The sequence below is a fragment of the Coloeus monedula genome (genome assembly GCF_965178545.1).
Source record: "Coloeus monedula genome assembly, chromosome: 1".
In the NCBI taxonomy this organism is placed as follows: Eukaryota; Metazoa; Chordata; class Aves; order Passeriformes; family Corvidae; genus Coloeus; species Coloeus monedula.
In genome coordinates, this window is record NC_138781.1 from 26,799,278 (window position 1) to 26,819,130 (window position 19,853).

A 19,853-nucleotide genomic window follows, 5' to 3' on the forward strand; every position below is an offset into this window, starting at 1 on the left:
TAATTTTTGCCAGAACACAATTATTTGCAAAGAAAAGCACAGTCTATTAAACACCTTCCGATGGCTGCAGCTAAGTACAGCCATTTTGCCTTTGGAATGAAGATGGAGCAAATTGCACAAGGGATTAAATATGTGTTTTCTTAAATGGCTTTCAGCAAAGACAATGTTTTCACAGTAAAATTCCTGTTTGGAAACTTTGTGTTGCCCTGTTCAATTTCCTGTCACATCAGCCATGTGATGTTCAGATCATGATGCTTTCATGTTACAGAAAGCAGTGTTACACAGCTTGACAGGTGTAGCTAGATGTGCTGTGTCACATCATGATAATTCAGCCAAGGAAATTTGAGAACAGTCTGTTTTGAAAGAGAGGTTATCTACAAAATCTGTTTACATTTTAGCTATAAAAGGAAAAGAGATTTTATGGTCTTTTCTTATCAAGAAACAAGTGAAGTGTATATATTTAAATTCAACTTAGAGATGTCAACATCCATGAAAACAAAACCAAAAGCAACAAGAAATACTTGTAGTCTGATTTCCTTTTTTATCACTATCACTACAACAAAAGAGAATATTTAAAAAGTCTATTTCCAAAATTCATTTATATGCCCTTCCCTTCCCTTCCCTTCCCTTCCCTTCCCTTCCCTTCCCTTCCCTTCCCTTCCCTTCCCTTCCCTTCCCTTCCCTTCCCTTCCCTTCCCTTCCCTTCCCTTCCCTTCCCTTCCCTTCCCTTCCCTTCCCTTCCCTTCCCTTCCCTTCCCTTCCCTTCCCTTCTTTTTTCCTCTCTCACTCTCTCACTCTTTCTCTGCCAGCTCTTTTCACATTGGCAACAGCATTAGAGAATATTAAGATTATTCACTGAATTTACTAGAAAGAGAGCACAGAGGCATGTCCTTCCCCTCATACAGGTTTCTGTCTTTAGGGAAATGCTCAGTATTGTGGTAGAAATCCTCTAAACCAAGGACAGCAAGAGGTGTTCCAGGATGCATATTTCTTTCTCAAATTAGAGGTTAAGTTTTCATTGATATATCAACAGAACCAAGGTAATGCTGGTTTTCAAAGGTTGCTGTTCCCAATAATGCTGATGGTGATGCCTCATTCCACTGCAAGGGGCTTATCTGGACAGAAGCTGGGATCAGCCTTCAGTCTTTCCTACATGATTTCCTTGCTGCAGCTCTTGTGCTCCTGCAGTCTATGTCTTGCATCATTTCAAATCTCTGACCCTGTGATTGATTGCATTGACCCCTGTTCTGTTTGTCACTAAATGGCACTGTAATGTGAACTTATGGGAGGCTGATTTAAAAACAGAAGCAAAAAGAACATTAAAGATCCTCAATACTTCATTGGAGGGTTCTGATTTTCAGAGGCCACTGAATGCTCACATACTTCACCAGTTCATGTCATCCTGAGCAAAACAGGCAAAGCACAAAAACTCACATTCATGTCAGAAAATTTCCATGGGTATTTTTATTATTTCTGCTAATAATTTTGTATTTGACTCTTTATAGCCCATCTGAAATTTGGCTTTCCTTTCCTGTCTCCCAAGCCACACAAGCAAATTGGTTTGATTTCCCACTTTTTTGTGGTTTTTTTTTTTGGTTGTCACAACTTAAATTGGATGTGTGTTGGACTCTTTGGAAACCCTTTAAATTTAACCCAGTTTAAACTCCCCTGAATTTTAACCCTTAGTACCCATGTCCTTAAATTCTGCTTTGCAATTTTTAAATAGATTTTCTTATCCAGTGTAAATTGCTATCTTGATCACTTGAATTCATTAAAACTGAAATACAGTAACTTACATACAACTTCCTTGAAAATCAGTTTTTATTTGTACTGAGGAAATATTCTCTCTGACATGTTAAATTCCATCTAATCCATGAGAACTACCATCTTTCACCAGAGATCATTATAAAGAGAGTCAGTCATTCATTCTCTTTGCTGGGGGAAAGGTGCAATGCAATGATACCATGAAAGCTGATAATCCACTCATGTTTACACTTCAGATATTTCCCACAGAGCTCTCTGAGAAAAGGGACACAGATGATGATTTGGCAAATGCTGTCCTTTCATACAAATTCCCTGGGTGCTTTTGAACCAACCTATCAGAGAATTCTACTCCTGTTATTCATGTCAGTAATTAGATTTGGAGAGAGCAGTACCACATGCATGTTTATGGCAATCACTGTTAACCCAAATGATGATCTTTTTCCTTTCTTCCTCCTCTCCCTCTGTTCCCACTTGAATTTGCTGCATGCTGCCATAGCATCTGCCAGTAAATAAATAAATAAAACCCCAAATACCAAAGCCTGCTACCTAACAGGTCAAAATCCCTTGCATTTTTACTGATTGCAATGACAAAAAGAAATCATTGTCAAAATATGGATAAGGAAGGAGAGAAAACAATGAACCAAAGATAAAATGAGAGAAAAGCATGGAAATAAAATTTTCATAGGGAATTCTGAAACAAAAGCTAACTTTTTAAAAGCTAAAAAAAACACGGTATCAAAATTTAGTAAATGTTTATTAAAAATTTATTAAAATGTTATTTTTTAGGAAAGAAATGTGTACATTTATGAGATATTGGAATATAAAGGAAATATATATGATTCTTTATATATTTCAGTGCTTTGCATCTTTATTTTCATTAGTGACAGAAAAGCTATTAAAATGTAGCATAGCCTTAGGACTGACTCTGCAGAAATTCAGCTTAAACTCTCTTCATATTTGCATGACATAAGTGTAAAACTTATGTATTTAGATATTTTCTGAACAGGCTTTATAATATTTTATCATGATATTACACAATACATATTTTTCATCCCTCCCTCACCCATTTATCTGAGTAAATTTATGACCTTACTCACAATTTAAGTTCTACTTTAGGAGAACCTCATAATCATTTAATAAAAAATTATCTCAGAGAGGTTTCCAATACCATTTAATTTTATTGAACTGGACTAAGAGTTTCCACATTTACCATGTATTTTATAAAACCTTTTATTTCAATTATTCATAATGGATATAATATGTAATTTTAAGACACACGAGTACATATGGAAGTGCACAGCATATATCACATAGTTCATTGGTGCTTTAAAATAAACAAGCCCTTTTTCAGGATTTAGTGTTTGCATTTGCACATATTCTTCTGGTATAACTGCTATTTTCACTTCCGCTTCCAGACATGACGTAACTGATGAAAACACAAGTATATGATCACATATACTTTCCTTTTGAGAAAAAGTATGCCTAAGTATAAAAAATTATTTGTCCTTTTCGTAAACTTGGACTGTGTTTTTCATCATGATCAACTAGCAGCTGAACAATTGATCATTCTTGTAAAATGAACAATTGATCTTGCTGAACTAGAATTAAACATTGAGCCAATTTTCTATATGCCACATAATACGCATCAGGTAATATTGGCCATCACTCTGCACTGATTTGAGTCTTATCAGACCACTTAGCTAAGCAGAAAAGGTCTGTCTAATCTTTTTCACAACCTCTTGGCTCATCCATTTACTCATAAAAAATGTGGCTTTAAGTTGTGGAGAAAAAACCCCTTCAGCTAAGTGCGGTTTTTTGCTTCAACAGATCAGGTAATATAACTATCCCTGTAGTCAATTGCTGTTTTCATTAGCTGAGATTCTTGACATTTTAAATTCTACAGATGAAATTTCACAGTCTATTATCTTTATTAGGACCTGGAAACCGTGAACCTGTTTAAAAATCTTTTCTCTCTTGGTTTTGTTTGGGTTTTTTTGGCTAGATTTAAAAGACCTGAACAGGAAAATGACCAGCTGCTTAGATTACCACTCCAATCCTCTCATGAATTTTTAAAGGTAGGGATTTTCTGAGAACCAACATCAAATAAAGGATCAAATGCCTTCTATTACAGAATACAAATGTGTTGTTCAAAATCCCTAGAAATTACAGTCTTTGAGAACCATCTGGACCCACATGTTACACAGAAGAGGAGCAACACAAAGGAAGTACTGATTAATTTTAATGTAGAGTAAAAAGGCTTGTAATTAAATTCAGTTTTATTAAGTTTTTGGAGATTGTAGCTCAAATCTTCAAGGCTAGTGTTATAGCCTAGACTTCTCAAAAGTAGGTATTTTTCCACATTTTGAAAGCTTACTGTATATATTGATAACAAGACTAAGCTTGTAGATTTGGCATTGATTGACATGGGCATCCCTTCTGAGCAATACACTGTGTTAGTTTAGTAATACTCACCATTTATGATTTGCAGTTTTCTATTTTTTATATAAAAATAAATAGCTATCTGTGTATATATCTGGTTTATGGCAGTTTAAGAAATTTTGTCTTTTTTCATGAAAAGCAGAGTGAGACCTTTTTATTAGCACTTGTTCAATACACTTTCACCTATAAATTAAGGCTTTAATTTTGATCTGGTTTGCTAGTAAGTAAGAAACTTCTTGTTTATCTGAAATGATTTGACAATACAGAGATCTGTTTTCACACAGAGTGATTGTTTACACTATGAGTAGAGTGAAAGCGGACAAGTTTTCTGAAAATGTTTTCTATCCCTCTTCTGTTTCCTTTAAAGGGTCATAAACTGTTCACATGCTTTTCTGTCTGATTATTTGAACAGAAGATTTAAATGACAGACAGCTTTATCAGAATGAATATAGAATTCAATCAAAATAAAGAGGCAGCATGTGACCACATTACTAAGTGTTGCATAGGCTTAATACTGCTCTCTGCATTAGAGTTATTTGCTCCCAGAATTATTTGCCAGCCAGGAAGATGGCTGCATTTGCTGTTGGTATGGCATTTTCATTGTGTTTAAAAACACATTAATTAAAAGAGTTTTTTTCTGCTTCTTACTCTGAAATGCAGAGAGTAAATGACATATGCACAGATTTTCTATTTAACTTATAAAGGAAAACTGAGAAATGAAAACCTATGAGAAAAAAAATAATATAAAAAGAGTAACCTGGAAAAATGAAAAATCTAAATATAAACAAAGTGTTCATACCAGAATTTCCTGTAATAAACTATGGGAAAGATTAAAATTATTGATTCATAGTGTAGTTAGTTGCTGGGGGAGCTACCTAATTTGGTGTCTTAGGAAAGACAGAGCAGTCAATGTCACTGTAAGAATGTAAAAATATAATGAAAATTTATCAGGAATCAATACAAGTACAGAAAGACAGGAATACAGGGGAACATGAGCAGTTTTATTCTTTTTGCCACCATACCAGATGTGATTCTTACATCAATCCCATAGAGTGCTTGTCTCTTCTTAATGATCGATAACGTTGAAGACTCCACAAGCTCCTCAGCTAAACTGCCTTTGTACTTTGTTATCTGTTACCACTAGATTTTTTTTTTTTTAAATATAACCTAAATTTTTGTTGATGTAGTTGAAGTCCATTGCTCACAGTCCAATCTGTCTATGCATGGAGAACAGATTCTTTCTTTATCACTGTACCAATCTTTCAAAATCCTTTTAGGCACACTGAATGCTGAGAGTTATTAAATACATGAAAACTACCTCCAGTTCAGGAAGTCCATCACTTGAAAACAGTTAAAGGTTGAGAAGTTTTGGCATCTTTCCTTGTACTTACTTTCTTTGAGATTCTGTTTTTGACCATTGCTATAAACATTGTAACAGACAAGGTGGACCTTTGAGATGATATATTATTTTCCATTCTGATTATACATAACTTTGAATATATTACTGTATCCTCTGTCAACCTTCTTCTTTTATTTAGGTTTAATAGCTCAATTTTTTTCAGTAACTAGGTCATGTTCTGTAGAACTTGATCAGTCTCCCCTCTATCACAGGCATAGCTACTTCACATCTTCATTGAAACAGTTCTCAGAATAGAATTCTGTAGTTCAGCTGAGATGCATGGAGTGAAAATATTTCTTCTCTAATTTTGTAGACTGTCCTCATATTTATTTATTCCACTATGCAGGTTGCCCTCTCTGCAATTCTGTGGCATTACTGTCTCGTATTCAGTTTATGATTGGCTTACAAAAGCCCAGTTCCATTTTCTGAAGAAATGCTACCGGACAGCATTCATGCATTTGATTTATCTTCATAGAAAATAATTGTACTTTTTCTAGATCACATCTCAAACTTATTTATGCTTTCTTAATTGAAACACTGTTGCCAGCATATCCTCATTTGGCTTGGTATAATTTCTGAAAAAAGGCAATTTTGTAGTCCTTCAAAAAGATTACCAATGAAAATACTGAAGACTATTATCTTCAGTATTCATATTCAAGAATGCTGCTTGACACAGTCTTCTATGTTGAAGTGAGTTGTTGAAAACTTACTTTCTGGATTGAGAGGTCCAACCTGTTTTGCTGCAAGAGAGTAGAAATTTAATCCAGAATCTTTTCCCACAGCTTGTTTACGGGAATGTTTTGTGATACATGATTTAACAGATTAAAATCACAGATTTTCCATTACTTCTTTCCTATCCTAACACCTGTTCCTTTATCACTATTGTGATTTAGTCTCAGCTGGCAACTAAGCCGCACACAGTCACTCACTCACTTTCCCCCACTGGTACAGGTAGAAAATGAGATGAGTAAAAATAAGAAAATTTGTGAGTTGAGATGAGCACAATTTAATAGGTAAAGCAAAAGACACACACACAAACAAAACAAAACAAAGAATTCCTTTACTACTTCCCATGGGCAGGAAGGTGTTCAGCCTCTCCAGGAGAGCAGGGATCCATCACATGTACCCATTACTTGAGAAGACAAATGCCATCACTCTGAACGTTCCTCCCCTCGACCTTCCTTCTTTCTTCTCCCTAGTTTATACTCTGGGCATGATGCCATATGATACGGGATAACCCTTTGGTCACCTGGGATCAGCTGTCCCAACTGTTCCTCCTCTCTAATCCTCATGCACGCTCAGCTCACTTATGGAGTGGAGTGAGAGGCAGAAAAGGCCTTGAATCTGTGTAAGCACTGCTCAGCAATAGCTAAAACATCCCTGAATTACCAACACCGTTTCAAGCACAAATGCAAAACATAGTGCCATATCAGCTACTATAAAGAAAACTTAACTTTATCTCAGCCAAAAACCAGCATAAACATGGAGATTTCACTCAATTTGTTCTTGGCTGCTGTTCATCATCTTACTGTCATCCATACACTTGCAAGTAATTTCTTTGATTATCATTTCCAGACTCTTTCAGAATTGAAGTTGACTGGACTCAATTCCTTTTTTCCTCCTGTTTCAACACCCATGCAATGACATTCTTCAATGTTCCACTACTTCCTCTTTTTCAAATGAGATTTTGATTACAAAACTGTTTTAGATATTTCAGACATTTTTCTAGTTTTCCTACGAAAAAGCCACAAAAAATCAGTCCACCCAAATCTCTGAAGGAACTAAAGAGTTTCATGTCTGTGCCACTTACAAAAATAAGTGAATTTTAAAAAAAATGCATGGCATTCAGAAGTTATGAAGGGTAACTTTTTACCTTACTCTCTAAATGACTGCGAACAGCTTTCCAAAAATGGTTTGAAACAAATAATGAATCCTGAAACTGTAAAATATCTGGGTGAATATAGATTTCATTCACTTTAAAAGTTTAAAGCACCATTATTCTGCTCAATTGCCTACCTAACACAGTTAATAGTCTTCCATTATGTAAACGCTATTATTTAAAGTACTTGAGTAAAATACAAGCTTCACACGAAGACTTTGTATTCTTTTATAAACTTTCTTTGAAATACTGGGACATGATAAGATATGACTGAAACCAGATCACCTACAAAAAAAGGGAAAATATGACTCTAACCTATTTGATAGATATGTCAAGCTGGTCAGCAAAACAGTAAGTAAACAGGAACTGACAGTTATAATTTATTTTTATTCAGCAATGCTGCAATCAAACTCCTCATAAAAAGCTAAAAGCTATGTGAAAATACAGATATTTTGGGATAAGAGGCAAACTACTGTTATGGATTGGTACTGACAAAATAGTGTTTTCTAAACATGGAAATATAAAGTACAGAGTTTGCTAAATGGTGCAATTTGGGACTGTTTTTAGTCTTCATTAATGATCTGGAAACAGGATGAATAGGGAAAATGAATGAAGCAAACAAAACTAAGCCCTGGCTGCTTTTACAACCAGTTATATTCTCTGGGATTTTTTTCTAAGTTCAATCAATATGTTAGCCATTTTTAGTGCTTCAGTTTCAAGAGAAGATCATAAAAGGTACACATCTGAATAACTGTATTTCATAGCAGGTCCAATTCTATTGTTCCTCCTCATAAGCAAGTTTTTAGAAACATATTGAAAGTAAAAATAGGTTTAGACAAATTGAAACTATTTAATAAGTCACTATTTGTTAACCCCTGAGGCATCTACTGTTGTTTTGTCATGTCTGTTTTGCACCAGGACTTTTGCTTCCCCACTGCATACACTCTACATGTGCACATCTTATAGAGATACACACTAAATCACTCTCAAACTTCCATTATGGTGCAAATACTGACTTTTCTTCTGGAGGTTCATGAATTTTGGTAGAAGAGGAATTCTTTAGATTCTGAATGCTTGTGTATTGCAGATAATTGTGTGCGTATGTGCTTGTGCACAGATGTCTCAAACTGAGCCTTTGAATTCTCAAGCTTAAGCCTACCCTGGTGACCTACAGCCAGTGTAGGCTGGCTGTAAATGTCAGATATGGCCTGACTAAGCAGAAGTTACACACATGAGACCCTCTGAAGTGTAGAGGTACACACTATACGTTCATCAAAAGAACCAGTTGGGAAGCTGTTGATATGTTGTGCTTCTGCGTATAAACTCTTGAGGTTGTGCAAGCCTTGTTCTGTAGGAGATAAGCTTTGAAATGCACCAGCCATTGCTGGAGGAGACCTAGGAACACAGCTAGAACTGCAAACAGTTGGATTGCATGAAACCAACAGGTCTTTAAGTCCAGCTGTCCCAGACCAGCAGCAATCTCAGTGATGGGAAGGGAAGGCAAGACTGGGTAATGCTGGGGGAGTTGAGAGCATGAAGTAATGAAATAGGGTAGAAGTATTCTTGTTGGCTCTTAAGTAAAATCCACCTGCTACAGGTTGCCATTTGGTTTGTCTCTTCTGTGGCAGGCATGATTTAGATAACTCACACTCTACAAGTATTACAGACACAATCTTTGAAGACCTTAAAATTAAAATTTGTGTTGCTGCTGTTTTATGCAGGGCTATTTCTCTACACTCTGATAAAAGAAACTGAGGGGTATGTAGATTTGTCCTGGCCATAGCTTTTTACAGGAACCTGAAAACACAATTTGAAGACTAGTATAGAATAATAATGTTCTGGCAGAAATTTTTTTATCAAATTCACTCGCTGTTTACGTCAGTAGCAACTGGAGTTGGGAAGAGGACTGTTGGAAGAATCACTTTATTACCCCTGTAAAATTTGTCTCATCCTTAAATCTACTTAACTATGTCTGGCTAACCAAATTCATTTCCCATAGGCTGTACTATACTGCAGATCTAAGCAAAACACAGACATCCTAAAGAGCTCTGCAGTCCCTTTTTATCCTGCAATCTGAGTGACGAATTCTGTCCTTAGCTAAGCATGTGACACTTCAAGTGACATTTACAACCTTTGCAGGGTTATAGCAATGTGTCTAAGATCAAAATATGACTTTTTATTTAGTATTAATTCTAGCCAGCTTCACTTTTTTCACCACCATGTAATGAAAAACTGTTTCACACAAATGCAAGGACAGGGATGGTTTTCTATAAAATTAGTAGAAAGTTTTTCCTTGATGTCTCTTCTGCAAAATGATCCACAGCTGAGGAAGGGGGAATATTAGGCTGCTTATTTCTTGCAGACATTTGGAATTTTAGCAGTGAGATAGCATTAGAATTTACTGCCATCTTGGATATTGCATCTTTTGTATGAAGCAATATACTGCTGATTAACAGATAAGTAAAACATAGTATCTTCTCTAGATCTTTCAGTTACCATAAAACGGTAAAATGGTTTGGCTTGGAACGGACCTTAAAGATCATCTAGTTCCAACCCCCCTGCCATGGACAGGGACACCTTCCACCAGACCAGGTTGCTCAAACTCCATCCAACTTGGCCTTGAACACTTCCAGGGATGGGGCATCCATTTCAGTGCCTCACCATCCAGTATTTTCAAACAGAACTATTAATAGACGTCTCTTAAAGGTTTTATTTTTCTGAGGACTGTAGTATGGGTTATTATGAAATGGAATTAATACTAGTAAATTCTTTGTTTCCTTATTGGTTTTTCCTAATGTATAAGCAGTAGCTAATGACAGGAATTGGCAGAATTTATGTTTCCAGCTTCCTTGATGGTTAATCATGCATGGTGCCTCATACTGATGCAGAGGGCTGTTGTCTTACCATCAGTCCTGGCATAGATGTCAATGTAAGTTTCATCAGGCACAGTTAAAGCAACATATTACCCATGGTGTTGAAAAATAATATTGTATTAATAACCTTCACCTTCCACCTAATCCGTTAAAAGCTGAGGGATAAAGAGAATTCTCAGTTCACAGGTAGAAACTCCTGTAGGTGCTCAACAGTTTTAAAAAGTCTAACACCTGCACGTATCCAAGAATGGTGCTCCAGGGACTGTGTGCTAGCTGTGCATCTGCCTGTAACATGTTTATAGTGTGTTGACTTTTTGCTTATTTTTCATTCATGTTTTACCTCGACACCGTAGGTGATCATCCTCTGGGGGTTGTCACACAGGACATTGTTGGTGCATTACTCCTGATCTACATCCTCTCTAATTATAAAAAATTATTCTGCCTTTTAGCATTACGCAGGCAGGAACAAGCTTTGATAACCTGTTGGAGCAAGATACCTGTTGGGGTTATTGATTTTATGTACTCTTTTATTTGGCCTCCTTAAAACAACTTTTATCAGTTGACTAGGTCGTGATTTTCCTTCCCCTATTCCTATTATGAGAAATTTAATTTTTAAATCCTAAAAAACAATTCAAATAATGGCCAATCTGCAAAAAAAAAAAAAGTGGGATAGGTGTTGAGTTTCTGGAATATTTTCCTCTCTCTCATATTGAGAGTTAAAGCGGATTTCTAATTTTTATTCCTCTCATTACTAAACAGGAACACTGAGGTCACAGCAAATAAAGCAGTATGAGTTAATGAGAACAGCTTTAGCAAAAAGAGGAGGTGTTTCTCAAAGTACATCAAGTGCTTCACATATATTAAGAAACCCCAGCTGAATCGATTTAATAATGTTGGGATTTACACAATTATTACAGAGCCTTCATTATTCACCCAGCCTGCACATACCACAGCACAAATGAACATCTCAGTCTGGTGGTATTAACATTGCCATTTTCTAACCCATTCCCAGGCCATCTGCTACATGCTGATCATTCACTGCTTTAACATTTAACAGTTACCCAACTGCAACTTAGCAGATTTGTGTACTTTTGAAAACAGCTGGTTTAATAACTGCTTCAGAGCTTTTGGATAAAGAAATTATTTTGTAGTGCTTTACAATAGACTTTTTTTTTAAAAAAATGCCTCTGAGAAAAAGGTATAAGTTTCTTCCACAAATTTATGAATTTGTAATGCTTTAATTTATTTCTTGTCGCATAAGAACAAATGTTTATTTGTAGAACAAATGTTTATTTATAGAACAATAATTCAGGAAATCTCTTTTAAAATTCCTGGTTTATTTCTTGTCCTCTCTCAGCTCCTTTCAGAGGAAATATTTATATGCTGGAGTGATGAAAGAGCTTAATATGCCAATCTAGCTGAAAGGCTCAAAATTAGAGTTTGTCATATAAAACAACAGACCTGTAGTTTAAAACACAAGATCACAGAATAACAGTAACTATTAAGTAAAATGAATAGTGAGCTTTGAACATACTTGAACTGTAACCCTGAGTTTCCAAACTTGATGAGAGTGTGAAAATTGTGCTCATTCTTCCACAGTTCTTGAGGTTATATTTTATAAAATGTTATCTATACTGACTAAAACTGTTCCCACTACTTTATCTTCTATATGTTGTAAATTATAATAATTTAGATGTTCTCATAATTTTCATATATAGTCTCAATCACAAGGGTAAAAAGCCTTTATCTTTGACCTAATGCAGTTTAAGAATGTGTGTGTGTGTATATATATATATATATATATATATACACACACACACATCTTTTAAATAACTATTTCACTTGCTTATTCTAAATACCCTTTAGATCCTGGTTAACCCTTGCCTCATAAACATTCAAGAAGTTGTTTCTGGATGCTAAAATTGATATTTATATTAGAAACCAGAATGGAAGCAGTTAAAAGGAAGAAGTGAGTATTAATGTGTGACAAAAGTGACAATTCATGAGATTTTTTTTTCAAAATGCATCTTCTTTTACACAGCCATCAATAAAAGTGACTTAGATTAAGTTTGGATTCCCCAGCAAAAATTAATTAATCTGTCCAGTACTTCCTATCTCCCTGTCTCAATAAACCGACAAATAAAGCCAATCAAGACTTCAACTCTTTGCTGATTAGCCAATAAACCATGACAGCCCACTTGTGACAGTACTTCTGGGATTCTCACAGAAGCTTATTTGTAATAGGTAGCAAGTGTCATGATCAGTCTTCACAAATGGATGTATATTTTATCATTATTTTTCGAAACTATCTTCATAATAACAACAAATGAAAAATTGGAACAGCATAAAAATAAATATGGGAAACATTATCTGAAATGGAACAAAGCATAAAATAAGACATCTCAGAAATCACAGAAAATAGAAGTGCCTTGGTAGTGTGCAATGATAGCTTCCAGCTCCTTTCACTGGAACAAGAGCAGTGAGAAGTGTAAAACTGAGACATGCAATGATGTGCACGCAGCTCGCCAGAAGGCAGGCTGAGCTGTGGAAGTATCCTAAAGTAGTAAAAAACCATCATATGTAGTCACTCCTAGGACTTTGCCTATTCTACTCAAAAAGTTATACATATGTATACATATATATATAGCCATATGAGTGAGAACAGGAGTATCTGACTGTCTTCAGCAGCCTGTAGGAATACTGCGCCCTTGACACAGAGGTCAATTAATATCCCATTGTCCTGGGTTGCAGTGTATTCTATTACCATCCTCATGAGCTGTTGAAACCAGGTGGGGCAGTGTTTCCTTGCCTCCTCCCCCCAGACTGTCTTTCTGTTAATGGCCCATCATTGTCCTGCCGCATGACTCAGAGATAACTCCCTCCGGACTATCTTCTGTTAATGAGCCTAATCAACACTTGGCCTCATGACTCATTACCCCATTGTGAGATGCTCCACCCAGAGGGAGGAACCAAGCATCCCAGCGTGGATATAATCTGGGACTCTGAAAACCAGAGACAACCCTTTCCACTGGATTTCCAGAGGACAGGAGCTACACAGCCACCACTGGACCTTCTGAGGAAGAGCAGACCCTTTTCTACAGGATCACTGCTTCAGAGGACTGCAGCCACCATTCTACCAGACTTCTACCACCACCCTGCCTAACAGGGTGCCAGGTTGTATCCTGACTCTGTCAGTTTAACCCAGTGTTATCCGCCTTTATTTTTTTCCCCCCCCTCTCCTTTTATTTCCCTATTAAATTGTTATTCTGACTTGGTGTCTCCCACTAGTTTGTTTTCAAACTAGTACACCCATACTTTCCATTTGAAGCTAATACTATTATCTCAACTACATCCCAGTCCAAATATCTCATTGAAAACTTAAGTAGCACAGTTCTGTCTTTTTCCACTTTAGCCTGAAAGCAAAATTCTTGTGTCTACAAAGGGCTTCTCTGCCATATAATGTTTCTTTTTAGAATAGGAATACAAAAGTTGGATTACTGAACATGAATCCAACATAGATCTGTATTCATTATCAGCGAGGACCTTATGTCAGTTTGGTATCACATGAGACCTTCACAGTTTTTGTAAAGCAAAATAAAATTTTGCTACTGGAGATCAAAAGGTGTTTTTCAGAATTTGTTGTAAATGTCTCATTGGAGTTCCAATTAATTCAGTACCAAAACTCAGAGAGCAAAATCAGGCATTAATTCAATAAAGATCTAATTCTCTCTTTATATAATTCCTACCAGTGTCAACAGACGTAATTTGAAAAGAGATATCTGAGCAACATCAAAAAACTCACAAAATAAATATGCAGGGATTCTGTAACAAAAGCACTATGGCTAATAAATATATGAACCATAATGTTTTTGAAGTGTTCAGGAAATCAAGTTACATACTGTGTGCTATTACCATGAGCATAAAGTTACATTGTAATTGAATTCCTAAGTAAAATTTTAATACTTTAAATTACTTAAAAACAATGGCAAAACAACAAAATATGAATGAGTAATATTATACTTCACATTATTTTACCTTTTATGAATTCAGTTCTGAAAATAATATGCAAAACATTATTAAAATGCGTCTTTCATTTCAACAGTTTTCCAATGACATTAATATAATTGGATGCATTTGAATTTTGCAGATGCTTAAAAGTAGATTGATGATGAAGCATAAAACATTTAATGTAATATCTGGGAAAGAAATTAGAAAGAAACTATATTACAAGTTAAGCGCACTTGATTTTTGAATGGTTTATTTAAGTTCTGTTTTTCACCCACAACCTAATAATGGTTGTAACTTTCAGCCAACTTAATATTTACATAAATACATATTAATAAAGAGCAAAATATCAAGAATCTTAAGATGCATTTCTTACACATGATGACCTTTTCTATGACAAAATGTGAAGAACATCTAGTAAATAGGAATATGATAATTTTAAAATAAATTTTTAGGTTCCTTTCTAAGTCTTTTGAAGTACAATCTCCATTGAACTCCCTTAGGCATTGGTATATGTGCAGTCCCTGATAATTATCTCCAAACAGAGGCAATTCTTGTGTTTCTTGGGTCACAGTAATATATGTCTCTACTGAATCCAAATACTCTCGTTTGTTTTACTATTCTTCTTCCTACAGATTTCTGTTCTCTTACTCCTGTTCTCCTGGTTTCATTTAATCTTTTCATTTATCCATGCAGAGCTGAGCATTTAGAAATTTTGCTTGTAGCATATATGCGCACATATATACATATATATATAAAATATGTGTGCTCACACACATATTTATGCTGTCCAGTTCACAGGGGCCATTAACATATATTGGCAGGTTTTACAGTCAGATTTACTTCTTCAAGTAACATTTTTGCCTATGAATTATTTTAAAACTGAAATGGATTATGTTTATATATTATTTCATTGTTCCATCTCTGCTTCTTAGCTTCTTTCCCACATTATGCATACAAAGTCCTGTTTTGTTAGAATCCTATCAGCATCATTATTAATATTTGGGACCAGTGCTTTCCTCAATATAAACTTTTTCACATTGCTTTAATGCCACCTTTACCAACTAAAAAAACTTACACTGAGAATGTACAAACAACAAAATGTTGTAAAATAATGAAGAAAATGTCGTCTCAGAGCAATGCTTTGGATTGTAACATATTTTATCAAGTCTCATTTGTCATGTCATTTTTCATATCTCTTGTAACATCAGATGCTGTAGGCTGAAGCAAGCTGATGTGTGGAACCTCAAAATGTACTATATGTCATCTAAGAAGTCTTTGACAATATTGTTAACAAGAAACAGATGATTCATTGAAGGGAAAAAAACTAACACTGAAATTACAGGAAAAATAAAATGTTTCTACATGTAACTACGGGTTAGATCAGGTTAAAAAATAGATGTATATGGGCCTGGATTTATTCTGGTGAATTAATCGCTCATAAAATAGATATTCTCAAGACACATTTGCTTCTAGGTGCCCCAGTAGGGACTGATATGGTGACATACTTACATTGTATCTTACCCTACTTAACAATGTATAAGGCATTCTGCTTATATGTCTTAATTTGGTTCCAGGAATTTCTTTACAGACACAAAAGATTCTGATTTTCAGATAAGTTGAAGAACACTTAATCTTTTAAATCTGAAAATGAGATGAAAGGTATTTAAAGTGTTGTTTCAGAATTCCCATTAGAAATATCATCTGAAAAGAGAAATCTGATGGAAATAATTTTAATTGCTTCTTTTGATCTCTGCTTGGGGAACTAACAACACTGACAGATGAACTCTGGTGAGTCCTGTTGAAGTAAAGATGGTATCACTGCTGCTGCTTGCCTTGTTTTTCTGCTTGAGGTTTCTATTTCCATGGCAAAGCTGTCAGAAGGGAACACCTACCTACACACCCGTAGGAGTCTTGGATTGAATTTCCTTGGCTTAAAAATACAATTAAACTGGGTTTGCATTAAGGTGCCAGACCCTGCATGGAAGCACATGCAGTATGAATATGCGTTCTCTTTGGCTAATTCTTCTGTGGAAGTGGTAAAATATAGTGGGTGGCTCCTGTAGTAACTTAAACTGCCACAAAAATGTTTTAAATGCCCCAAGTCTCAGCATCTGAATACCACAGAGCAAAAATTTCCACATATTCTCTTGTCAGCATAACTATCCAATTAAACCTCAGGTAGGTAACTTTCTCAGTATGCAATATTATTGACATTCCGGCTTTAACGGAAATTCCAAAAACATTCTTTTCCTTATGGTTGCTGATGATGCATTATTGCACCCTATCATAGTTAGAGGTTATACTTTTTAAATTGTGCTGGTACTCCTTGTAACTCTTTGGCAATTAATGAAAATTTTATACTAAACACATAAATATCATCAAACCACTAAAAATATTTTTTCCTGTCTTCTTTTCCTCTGGCCCTCAAATTTAGAGAAGAAAAAAGTTTACTAGCTAACTAGTGTTTAAAGAGAAAAATATTCAGCTATCTTCAGCATCTGAAACCCCAAGTCATGTTCCTTCTGCAGGGATCCCCACTTGCAGTGGTGAAGTGGAGATAAAATTAATAAATTATGAGTTACCACTATTGGTCAACTCAAACCACAAACAATTTCTTCTGGTCAATCTCAAAAAATTAAAAATTTATTACATACAATTATTTCTAATTTAGACATAGTGCCTTCTCTCAGTCAATTATACATGTAAAAAACTTTTCACATCTTTAGCTTCAGAATGGTGCTGTTGAAAGCAGATAGGTATTTTCATAGTGTGAACAACTTAGTATTCAAGTTATTGTGACAGTGATTTCTATAACTGATAAGCCTTTCAATATTTTCTTTTCATTATTTTATTTCAATAATTTTTATTTTTTCCCCACTCATCAATTCCTTTCCTTTTGCCATTTATTACCTTTTAACTTTAGGAATTCACTTAACATCCCTTAAAAATATTTTGTGAGGTCTTTACTCCAATTGAAAGGAATAAAAGAATTGAACAGAAATGGCATCTGTACACTTTGAGTTGGAATAAAGTTTTTTTCAAAAGTCAATGGACTTTTGTCTCCTGAAATTTACAATACTTTATTTCCCTTTTTGAAGAGAGACTAAGCATGAAGCAGTTTAAAAAGAAGAAGAAGAAAAGAAGAATTTCTTTCAGTTAATAAAACCAAGCTCTAAGAAATCTCTTATTTTCTTCAAATTCTCTATTTTTAAACATGTAGCACCACCTTGAATTAATTTTTCAAAATAATGAAGTTTTGTGTCTCTATCTCATAAACTACGCTGGAAAAATTCGTTTGGAAAATATCAGAATTTCTGTAGTGTCCAAGAAGTCATATATATTTGTGGGTTTCAAACAGTAAAAAAGGGAGATGATATTTTCATTAAAATTGAAGTTTTTCATTTCAGCTATTTTTAGAATAAACATAGATATTTATTGCTCCAATTATATTTCCTTTGGAAAGCTCTCCATCTTCAATGAAAAGTTAACAACATAATTTAAATGTAAAAAAATAATTTGGGAAAAAATAATAATTTTTTTTAAAAGTTTGATTTTAAATCAGATTGAAAAATCAAGCATTCACATGATTAATAGTTGTGACTGATTCTGCATTTCTCACCTGTCTGTGTGTTGAGGTGCATGCTGATTCCTGCAAAGGTCAAGAGACACATTTCCTTCCATCATTTACCCCAGTCTGAATGTTTAATATTTGTCTAGAGGCATTAACTGTGACTTTTGCCTTTCTGTTAAACATTGACTATTAGTTACTGCCAAAGGCAAGATGCTTTCTTATTTTGTATGGCAAACTGTAGGTTCTTTTTTCTCTCCTCACAGGCAAACAGATCATTTTAAACAGATGTATAGTCCTTGAATGGAGATGTCATGCACAAAACATTTTTTCTTTTATAAAAAATTCTGTTTAATAAATATTTTGTTAACATTTAAAAATTCCTTTATTTCTCTGAACAACTAAGTAGTTATCTTTTTTTTATTGTGTTTTTGTGGTTTTGCCTGTGTGTTTTGGGACTTTTTTGTTTGTTTGTTTGTTTTATTTTACTCCAAGTTTGGGGGGAAAAAATAAGTTGTTCAGGGGACAAAAATATCACAGTTTTAGGCAACATTCTACAGGCCTTTTTGTAGCGAACCATAGAGGGGAGATTGTGGGATCTCGCTTAAAGAAGAAAATGAAACAGAATTCTAAAATCATTTTTAGTTTTGTTGCTTCCATCAAAACATGCTAAAGATCATTACTTTTAAGATAATAATAAAGTGAATTCAAGCACACATGAGTTGAAATCTTGAGAATAATGTGGAAAGAATGGACCATATGAGAGCTGTTCATTACATTTTGGTGTTACGTTAATGGAGAAGGATGAGGAGTTTGCAAACAAATGGGAGGGGTGGGACACAAAAGAACCACCACAGTGCAAGGGAAAAGGGGATAAAATAAAGCACATGGTACTTGGGTATAGAAAAAAATGAGAAGTTGTAGCAAACAGCTAATCTGAACAAAACAAGGTAAGTCAAAACAAGCTCAGAGAAGCTAAGATTCTGTTGATCTGTGCTTTGGTAGTTGTCTCAAAGTCCTTTATTGATAACTTATACTACAGATCTAAATAATGAAAGAGTTTAAGTCGTGAAGTTCCAATATAAAATTGAACTTCATGAAATGTCTAGTTTCTGGAGGATATATCCTGGCTCTTTTTCACTTCTAAATAGTTCAAGTAGTTTTGAACTCAGAACATCCATATCTGAAAATTCCTTATTTCACACTGCATAAGACTTTCAATCACAGCACTGTTCAATTTGATATGGGTAGATAGGAAGGTTTGAGATTGAAACTGAGTGCTTCAAGCCAAAGGCTAAATTCTCTTCTCACTGAGCTGGTACTTTGGTGCCTACCTGCTGTCAATATTGTCAAGAAAGCTGTCATTTGTTTGAAAATTCTTGAGCATCTGAATACAACTGCATCCTCAATATTTGAAAGGAACATTAACCTAAGTATTTCAAACAGCATATAAGCCTTTTTTTAAATATAAGTGGTATAGGTATCATTTTCCATGTCATAAGTTCTTTTGGATTTACAAATTTGTAGAAGTTTTGAAAATTAAATGCTGGTATTGATTAAATGTAAGATTTGTTCCAAGCTGTGAATCAGGTCTAATGACTATCAATAATCTGTTATTTCACATTTGAGACACTACTGATTTTTCCACATGCAGACAAGATTATCATTTCATTAAACAACTCAGTTTTGTATACCTGGCACTTTTCTTTTAGAATTTTGTATTGGTTTCAGCTTTTTTTGAAGCTGCATAATTTCACTGCCAATGAGTGACTTGAATAATTCAGTTGCGAAATCAATAGATTGTACCCTGCCATTCAAAAATGTAAGTTGCTAAAAATGAGGTTTCAATCTGTATTTTTTTAATATACAAGACAGAGAATTCACAAAGTTAAGTCTCTGCATGTGTTAATAGTAGGAATTGCT